Below are 10,289 nucleotides of genomic sequence, written 5' to 3' on the forward strand. Positions count from 1 at the left end.
TGTTTGCATTACCAGGGAAAAAAGTAATATCATTGCTTCCCAAATAGACCGACATATCGGTTGTGAAAAGGGAGTAGAATCACCAGGCGACAGAAGAAGAGGCAATCTTTTAGTGTACTTTCGCATGAAGATGAATAGTGTCTCCCAAAATATAAGGCCAGAGGCTTTCTTTCTATGTCAGAGTAATGCCTTCAGCAAAATAATTCATTTAGCAGATCCAGTTTTGAGGACACAAGCAGCGAAACATTTTATGGATGGGAGTAGAATAAAAGAAATAAAATTTCTTAACATTGCAGGTCCAAATGTTTCCACTAAAATCATATGTAAACACACGACTGATATTCTAACCCACAGAACAACATATATCAATGCTTATATTTCACATATCACCGGATTTATACCCAAGAATTGTAAATTAGACATCCTCGTTCAGGGAAAGGAGGGAAAAGACATTTTAATGACAGTAGGTCTGAATTTTGTGAAAATACATAAAAAGCTGTCATATGACAGTTAGGTAAAATCAACCAATTATTTTCAGAGATGAAAGATGAATTTGCTGGAGACTTTCCTGTTCACATCATAGATGCATTGGACTACATACAACGCGTCACAGATAAGGATACAAAATCAGAACTAGAAAGGGATATAGCAAAATATGCAATTGAAGTATTGACAGGAAAAAACAATATGTCTGATTGTTATCTTGGTCATAGATATACTGAAGATTGGTCCAAGGCATCTGATATCAAATTATATGAAAAATTTGAAAAGAAAAGATCTGGCGAGCTCGGTTGCTGGCCGTGTAGTCCATCGTTAGCTGAGGTAGTACAAAAGCTTAAAAAACTATTTCCCTCTTCTAATTTATTGGAGGAATACCTGAAGCAAAAAATATATACTTAAATTATTCGCGTCCTGGGGGTTTGGTTAAGGAGCCTTTACAAAATTACGTCCATGGATACATAAAACGACCGGAAGGAACTTACTTTAAAGTAGAACAAAAATGGGTTCTTTTTTCATCCAGTCTCTATGAAGTCCTCGACAGAAATTTTATTTTTTTGTCGAATCTATTACTGGAACAAAAAGAAATTAAGAACATTTTTAAATACCCGTGGTATTCCGAAAGATTGAAGATACTTGCATCTGACCCTATGGTTAGAACTATTCTTGGGGTAAACGAAACAGTTTCAGATGAAAAACTTGAGGAAATATTTGAAGTTTTAACTGAAGAGTTTGATTTATTTGACGAAAATGGAAGCGCTCTTTATACAAAGCCTAGCTGCCTGCTTCCTATGTCATCAAACTTGATCAACATGGCCAAACACAACAAAAGCAGTGGTGCTCTATCAGGCAACAATACAAACAATGATGTGAGACCAGGTCCATCAAATGATTCCCGTCAGTCTGTTGTAACAACGGCAGATACAGCTTCTGATTCAGGTCAGTCTGTTTCTACAAAACCGGTCCCTGTTGGAAGAAAGAAGGATAAAAACAAAGAAAATGTAACAGATACGGTACAATCAAAGTTATTCAAAATATATGAAAAGAAATCTAGGGATTCAAAACAATTTCCGAAAAAAATTTCTATGCTGACAAAAAAAGAAGGTCATTATTTAGTTAAAAATGCAGTTGTCACCGACGAGGTACTTACTAGAATAGAATCCATCGAACCGTCTTTAAAAGGCACTGATATATCTAACTTTTTAAAATCAATGTCATATTTGAACGAAAACGAGTTCAACGAACTGTATCTCTTTCCAAATGTTCCTGATGGTTACTTTGTCCTTCCCGGGGATCGAATTGAGCCTAATAAGGTTGAACTGTTTGATTTATTGATTCATGACAGACGAAACAGAGAAAAACGAATTACGTACTTATTTCAAAACAAAAAAGGTTTAGATTACCATACTAGAGACGCTTGTGCCCAAATACGAAACAGTGCTGAACTATTGTGGCATGATTTTATGTGTGGCCACAAGCGACATATTGAATTATTCTGGGAAATGGTTGTTGAATCGACGACAGCACCTTCGGCATATCGCCACTTTGTCAGAGAAAGATTGTTAACCATTACCAAGCAAGAATTCCTTGAGATGTTCGATGTTTATTTGTCTATGTAAAATGCACCCATCAAGGAAGGAGGGTTTTGAGTACTGGTGAAAATTGCGCGTTTGAAATTCGCACAGGTAGACATGAAATAATTTTGTCGTTCAAAGTATGACGGGATGCATAAATACAGTCACGCAAAATAGATATAACAAAAACTGGCTTAACAGTTAAAGTAATAATAATAAATAAAATAATAGTGCGGTTCAAAGTATGACGGGATACATAAGTACAGAGGCACGTCAAATGTATATCACAAAGACAGTGGGTTAACAGTAAAAGTAATATTAATAAATAAAATAATTTTGTCATTCAAGGTATGACAAGATACATAGGTACAGAGTCACATCATGAAATAATTTTGTCGTTCAAAGTATGATGGGATACATCAGCACAGAGTTACGTCAAAAGGATATCTAAAAAAACAGACTTAACAGTAAAAGTTATATTAATAAACACAAATAAAAGAATAATATAACACGTTATTAAGATGATAAACAACGTCAGTACGCAAAATCTATACTTCAAGACCATCGTGTATTATTTGTGAAGTTGATACGGAATATTTATCAACAAGTTCTGGGTACCTTCCGATGAACTTTTTTAGAAAAAGGACGAGACGTTCTTTGACATACCCCTGGTTCATCAACTTTCTGCTCAGACACTGGTGACGTTTTACAAAGTCTGAGTAGGAGCTGCAAGCTCTAGAATACCGAATAAGTTGGGAAATGTATATTCCATATGCAGGTGAAGTTGGTATATTGCTACTAAGGTGGGGGAAATTGATAATTTCAAAATCAAAATCGTCTCGTTTGTCATAGATTCTGGTACTAAGATGACTGTGTATGTCAAATTCGAGGTATAAGTCTAAAAATGAGGCGGAGGAAGCCGTGTCTGTTGTCTCTTTAATTTCTAGTTCTGGTGGATATATTAATGGAACCCAATCAGAAAAGTTCGGATTGTTAATGGAAAGAACATCATCAATATATCTGAAAGTGAAATTAAATAACCTGGCTTCTTTGATCTTCTTGTTTTTGACAAGTGTCTGAAGGAACTCAGATTCATATGAAAACAAGAAGAGGTCAGCAAGGAGAGGCGCGCAGTTCGTTCCCATAGGAATGCCGACAATTTGTTGAAAAAGTCTACCTCCAAACTCAACAAATATGTTGTCGATAAGAAACTCCAGCATACTGACCACTTGTTCTTTTGTGTAGCATGTTTTACCTTTTTGTTTGTCACTATTAACGAAATATGCCTTATGAAATCCCAAAGTAATAAATTTATAGCGTATGCTACCATTTTTATGTTGAAAGGCATTGTGGATAATTTCTTTTAGGCGATTTTTCAATTTCACATGGGGATGGGAAAATGGGATTTTAAACATATTACTTCTAAAACTCTGATAGAGTCCGATCCAAAATTTGGCTCAGAAGTACACTGTGCTTTAAAGGAAACATACATTCTGAATGAGCTTGGGTATTTGACAGACTCTTTCATTGACATGACCCAGTTAAACTTTCAAAAAGTATGCGGAGATCACCCGAAACTAAAACAACTAGGAATTCAAAAACGTAATGCCTTACACAGTTTCCTTAAGAAACATGGAACTTGCGATATTTCAACAATTGCTAAACTTGAACTGCTTACACTGGACAACTGTTTCAACACATTCCAAATAGGAGGAGGCGGTCGACGTTTCAATTTACAGATTTGCCATATAAACTCTTGTTGATTCCTTTGCATGGTTTAAGCATTCATTGAAGCATGGAAACACATTTTATGTATTTCTACTGTTATTTAAACAAACGTTGTATGCTGATTATTGATATCAAAATAAGAATATGTGGTTTGATTGATAATTAGCCGTTTCAGAATCTAAAGAATCATGGGTAATTTCATTGTTCGTACCCCAAAATGAAAATAACGACACGTCATTGGTTAAATTTCCATTGTTTATGACATTTTTAACCAATCAGGACGTTGTGGTGTACACTTTTGAAAATATTACCCAGGATGCATTTGATTCTGTAACGGCGAATTAGACACTTATGCACAAGAGACAACATGACGTAGATGTAAGCAAGAAATACCTTAACTTGCGAAACTTATACTAGATGGTAGTCAACATGGTAAATGTAAAACATTTCAAACGAAAAAACTTAACGGCCTTCTTTATAAATGCCTTAGAATGTGTAGATATGTCTATTAACTGCAAATTCTGTCAATTTAAATCAATTATTGTAATCACTGTCTGAAAATGTAAAAAAAGGAAACAAATTTTAATCAATTTAGAAATATCTGCAAATGTGCCTGTTGTAGATGATTTTTTTTTAAAGTGGTTAATATTTCTTGGTTTTTTTTCAAAAACAATTCCAGCAAATAGTAAATGTATATATAGATTTATTATGATGCAGCTTATATTGTTTCTAGATATGCTTTAATTGTCGGGTAAAAAACAATGGAGAGAATGTGTTTTTGTTGTGTGAACAAAACTTGTTTAAATAAAAAGTACCTTATAAATCTAATCCATCTTGAATCAAATTGTCATCCTTAAATATGATCAAACGATACTAGAGGGGCATTTACACTCCTATGTCGAACAAATAACGTCCAGTGAAATACTGGTCCTGACAGAGATAGGCAAATCAGAATATGCAAGGATTAACCATGTATGAGGGCACCAAAGTGTAACTGATTTGACACTTTAAAATCAAATACATAGTATAATGTAGATATGTCTATTAACTGCAAATTCTGTCAATTTAAACCAAATATTGAAATCACTGTCTGAGAATGTAAAAAAGGAAACAAATTTTAATCAATTTAGAAATGTCTGCAAATGTGCCTGGTTTTTTTTTTGTGGTTAATATTTTGGATTTTTTTTTCAAAAACAAGTTCAGCAAATAGTAAATGCATATATATATTTATTAGGATACAGCTTAAATTGTTTCTAGATATGCTTTAATTGTTGGGTAAAAAACAGTGGATAGCTTGTGTTTTTTTTTATAATTTTGTACAAAACCTGCTTCAAATAAAATGTATATTATATATCTTTTCTATTGTAAATCAACTTGACATCCATAAATAGGAACGAAAGATACTTGAGGGACATTCAAATGTCGAAAATAAACATAAAAAGTAAAAAAAAAAAAGACAAAAAAAACAAACAACCAAAGTACACAAAACACAACATAGAAAACTAAAAAGTGAGCAACACGAACCTCACCATCAAATGGGGATGATCTCAGGCGCTTTGGAAGGGTAACTAGATCCTACTACACATGTGGCACCCATCTAGTTGCTCATATTATTACGAACCCGGTAATAAGTATAATTCAGTAGGACACATTCGGGAAAGGGATACTGACTGTTAGAAAGACAATAGGAACATATCTGTTATCATCTGTGAAACGGATATTCTATTACGTTCACTCAACTCGTGATGGCATCCGTAAAACTTACGACTACTATTCCCTCCCTAATTCTTATGTACACCAATGACATGGTTATTTTTGCAAGGCGTCGGTAGAGCTACAAAAGGCACTGTCTACAGCTTATACAATGATTGGTGTTTTTTTTACAAAGACGAAGTTTACTCTTAGTTTCTTTTAAATTTTACAATCAAATTATTAAAATTAAGGATTCCTTTCTTTATATTTGTTTTCTGTTTATCTTTACATGTTACAATGAACATTGCTTTCAAGCTCGGAAGAAGCATAGTTTTATAAACCCCCAAAAGCCCTATTCGTGATCATTTACAACGTGACGATAAGTAGAGAAACTGAGCAAAAATAATCAGTAAAATAAGATTTACATGTAGTACAGAGTATAAGAGTTATTATAAAAAAAGAAATTGTGGTATGATTGCCTATGAAACAACTTTCCACAAGAAACCAAAATGACCTAGAAATTAACAACTATAAGCCTTCAACAATGAGCAAAGCCCATAACGCATAGTCAGCTATAAAAGGCCCCGAAATGACAATGTAAAACAATTCAGACGAGAAAACTAACGACCTTATATATGTACAAAAAAAAGAACGAAAAAGAAAAAGGTAACACATAAACAAACGACAACCACTGAATTACAGGCTTCTGACTTTGGACAGGCACATACATATTGCCTATTAGTGATTTTTTTTCCTTGTTTGCTATTAACCGGAAACTGTAGAATACAGTTGATCTGATAGCTGTTACAGATTCGTTCCTTTATTTGATATAGTCGAGTGTTTGGTTGAATCTAGTTAGATGGACTTCCACCTTATTACGTTACCCTGGAGTTCGTTATTTATGTTCATACGTTTGTTTTTATCTTATTTGGAATATGATGCATTATAAAGAAAGAGTGCCATGCTTCCTGCACGTTGACAAATCCTTTTAACGGTCCGAGAGTTGCCTGTCATAAGATAAAAATTTCGGCCTTATACAAAATACTACAAAACAACCTTACTGAAATATGATCTTAACGTTTGTCAAATCCAGCCATACTCACATTTAGTTTGAAAGGGTTCGTGTTGATTTTGCTTAGATTTCAGTATTTGTCTTGTCAAAGGAGAAACGAAAATATCAGAGGGACAGTCAAACTCATAGTCTGAAAATAAACTGACAACGCCATGGCTAAAAAGTTTCCATTGGAACTTCTGTTAGGTGGAACAAATATACGTTAAATATTACATAAGAATTTGAAATTTTACCTAAAAGTAAAAATAACAAAATACCAAATTCCAAGGGAAATTAAACTGGAAATTTCAAATAAAATGTCAAAATAAAACTTCATATTCTTGTCTGGGTACAGGCATTTTTTTTTTTTTTTTTTTTTTTTTTTAGAAATTTCGGGTTTTATAGAAGTTAAAAAAGAGTGACGAAAGATACCAAAGGGACAGTCAAACTCAGAAATCTAAAATAAACTCACAACGCCATGGCTAAAAATGAAAAAGACAAACAGACAAACAATAGTACACATGACACAACATAGAAAACTAAAGAATAAACAACACGAATCCCACCAAAAACTCGGGGTGATCTCAGGTGTTCCGGAAGGGTAAGCAGATCCTGCTCCATAAGTGGCACCCGTCGTGTTGCTTATGTGATAACAAATTCGGTAAATAGTCTAATTCGGTAGGTCACATTCATGAAAGGGAGGGGGATTGTAGTTACGACGTAAGGAACATATCCGATATCATTTGTGAAACGGTTATTCCATAACAGTCAACCAACTCGTGATGGCGTCTGTCAAATTTACGAAGGGATGATTTCAACTTCACCATTTGGAACTATTGGTTTAATAGCTTCCTTGTGAGCAGCAACCCTCTATCAAGAAAATCATGATAGGAAATTCAAGCACGGGAATATCGTATAAATTGGGTGATATATACCCCTTATGCAGGTGCTGCTGGAATGTTGCTACTTAGAATGGAAAGTTCACAATTGGAAAGCTGAAATCATCTCTTTTGTCATAAAGTTTTGCTTTCAACCGACCCTCATTGTCAATTTCTAGATTTAAGTCAAGATATGAGGCTGACTTAACTGTATCTGTTGTATCCTTTATCTCTAGTTCGATGGGATAGATGCGTTCCACATAGTCACCAAATTTTGGTTATTTAGTGAAAGAACATCATCTATATAGCGGAAAGTAGAGTTAAAGGATTAAACTCTCACCGGTATGACAGTTGAAAAATTTGTTATATCAAAAACAATGTGCGAACAAAACAAAAAGACATATTTGGTTTTACACTAGTCATTGTTTGGGCCCTTTATAGCTTGCTGTTAGTTGTGAGACAAAGCTCCGTGTTAAATAAAGGCAACAGTAGTATACCGCTGTTTAAAACTCATAAATCTATGGACAAAAAACAAAATCGGGGTAACAAACTAAAACTGAGGGAAACGCATTAAATATCAGGGGAGAACAACGACACAACATTAAAATGTAAAACACACAGCAACAGACTAAGCATTAGACAGCATCCGATGAGAATAACCAATATAACATCAAAACCAAATACATGAATTTGGGATAGAAAAGTACCGTGACACGTCTTATAGTAATGTGAATTCACACTCAAAAATAGGAGAAAACAAACGACACAACGGAAACACAACGTAAAAATGTTACACACACAGAAACGAACTATGATATAACAATGGCCATTTTCCTGACTTGGTACAGGACATTTTTAAAGAAAAAAATGGTGGGTTGAACCTGGTTTTGTGGCATGCCAAACCTCGCACTTTGATGGCATTGTTAAATATAACATTAAAATGACAACATAATAATACAGGACTACAATACAAATAAATAGCAGAACGTATTAGGCATAGAAACACATGAATAATAGATAACAAAAGGCATCAGGTTTAAAATTCATTACGTCAAAAACGCGCCTCGTCCAAACAAGACTTACCAGTGACGCCCAGATATAAAAGTTCGAAAGTCAAAAAAAAGGGGGACACAGTTGTACAGCTCTGAGGATCAAAAGTTGAAAAAGGTTCTGCCAAATACGGCTAGGGTTTTTTGCTTGTGATAAGAACATTCTTATTATATAGAACAATTTATGCTATTGCAAACAGTAAATTTTATCAAATGAATATAAAAGATTTACATGATCAAACTGACGTTAACTAATTACAGAAAACAAAACCATAATACATAATGCATTGAAGACCAACACAGAAAATAGACACGGGACTTTGATCTAAAATGGTTTATTTTCACTTATTGCGACTAGGGTGGAGATTTTTCTCATTGCTTCTCCTATCACATCTTCTTATATCTAAATAATAGGTAAAAGTGTCAAAAAATGAGTACAACAGTCAACTTTGTGTTATAATCTAAATTACCATAAAACAAACATATATTCGTGTTGTTTATTCTTTAGTTTTCTATGTTGTGTCGTGTGTGCTGTTGTTTGTTTGTGTTTTTCATTTTTAGCCATGGCGTTGTCAGTTTGTTTTAGATTTATGTAAAGTTTGACTGTCCCTTTGGTATCTTTCGTCCCTCTTTTTTAACAAAAAAATCTAAATGGCATATGGCAAAAAATGAAAGACAATTATACAAAATGTACTACATGTATAACACTTTAACACTTTAACACAATGACGGGATGCATAAGTACCGAGCTACGCCACAGAGCTATTACTAAAATTGAACAAAACAGTTATAATTTACAAAGACAAATAAAGAACTTAATTTAAAAAACGATCAACAACGTCAGAACTTAGAACCTACACTGCAAGACCCTCGTGCATATTTTGTGAAGGACATACGGAATATTTGTCAAGAAAGTCTTGGTATTTTCCGATGAACCTTTTTACAAAAAAGAACGAAACTTTCTTTGACATAATCTTAGGTAATCACTTTTCTGCTCAGACACCGGTGACGTTTTATAATGTTTGAGGTGCAGTTGTAAACTATTGCATATCGGATGAATTGAGAATTGTATATCCCGTATCCAGGTGAAGTCGGTATATTGCTACAAAGAAGGGAGAAATTGATCATTTGAAAATAATAACTTTCTTGCGTGTCATAGATTATCATTAATAATACAAATTAATCACTGTATCCCCTTGAAACTGGGAACATGTTAACAGCTGTATTCCAGTAATGGTCGTAAAAGATGAAAACTTAACTTCTCAATCAGGTCAAATGTACTATCCTTTCACACAAACCATCTTTGCTCTTCAATACCAACCTTTAACAATTCAGAGATTTTTGGCCAAGAGTATTATTTAGGAAACATCTATTATAGAGCTAGAGCTAGGTATAAACACAAATGTTTATTAAGTGAAATAGTTACCATGGCTTTTTGTAAAATTGAAATATAATCAAAACTTTCAAAATAAAATTTTCGTGTATTTTTTTTACTATAGGTGATATTGATTTCCTCCTTTTTTAAAGGTGTATTTAAACTTAATGAATTAAATATTTGAACCTGAATATTGAGCATTAAAAAAGTATATCATTTTTATCGTATCGTATTCGCTAACCGTATTGCTTTGTTTTAGTATATTATACATCAAAATTAATATTAATATCATGTGCTGTATATTCAATGAATGATATGTTAACTATGATTTTTAAGAAAGATTAAAAAAAGCAAATTAAAGATAGGAGATACGAGATGTACATATACAGAGAAACAACTAGGAAATTATCACAAATCGTGAATACAAATCTCTGAGATTTTCGT

The sequence above is a fragment of the Mytilus galloprovincialis genome, chromosome 6 (genome assembly GCF_965363235.1).
Source record: "Mytilus galloprovincialis chromosome 6, xbMytGall1.hap1.1, whole genome shotgun sequence".
In the NCBI taxonomy this organism is placed as follows: Eukaryota; Metazoa; Mollusca; class Bivalvia; order Mytilida; family Mytilidae; genus Mytilus; species Mytilus galloprovincialis.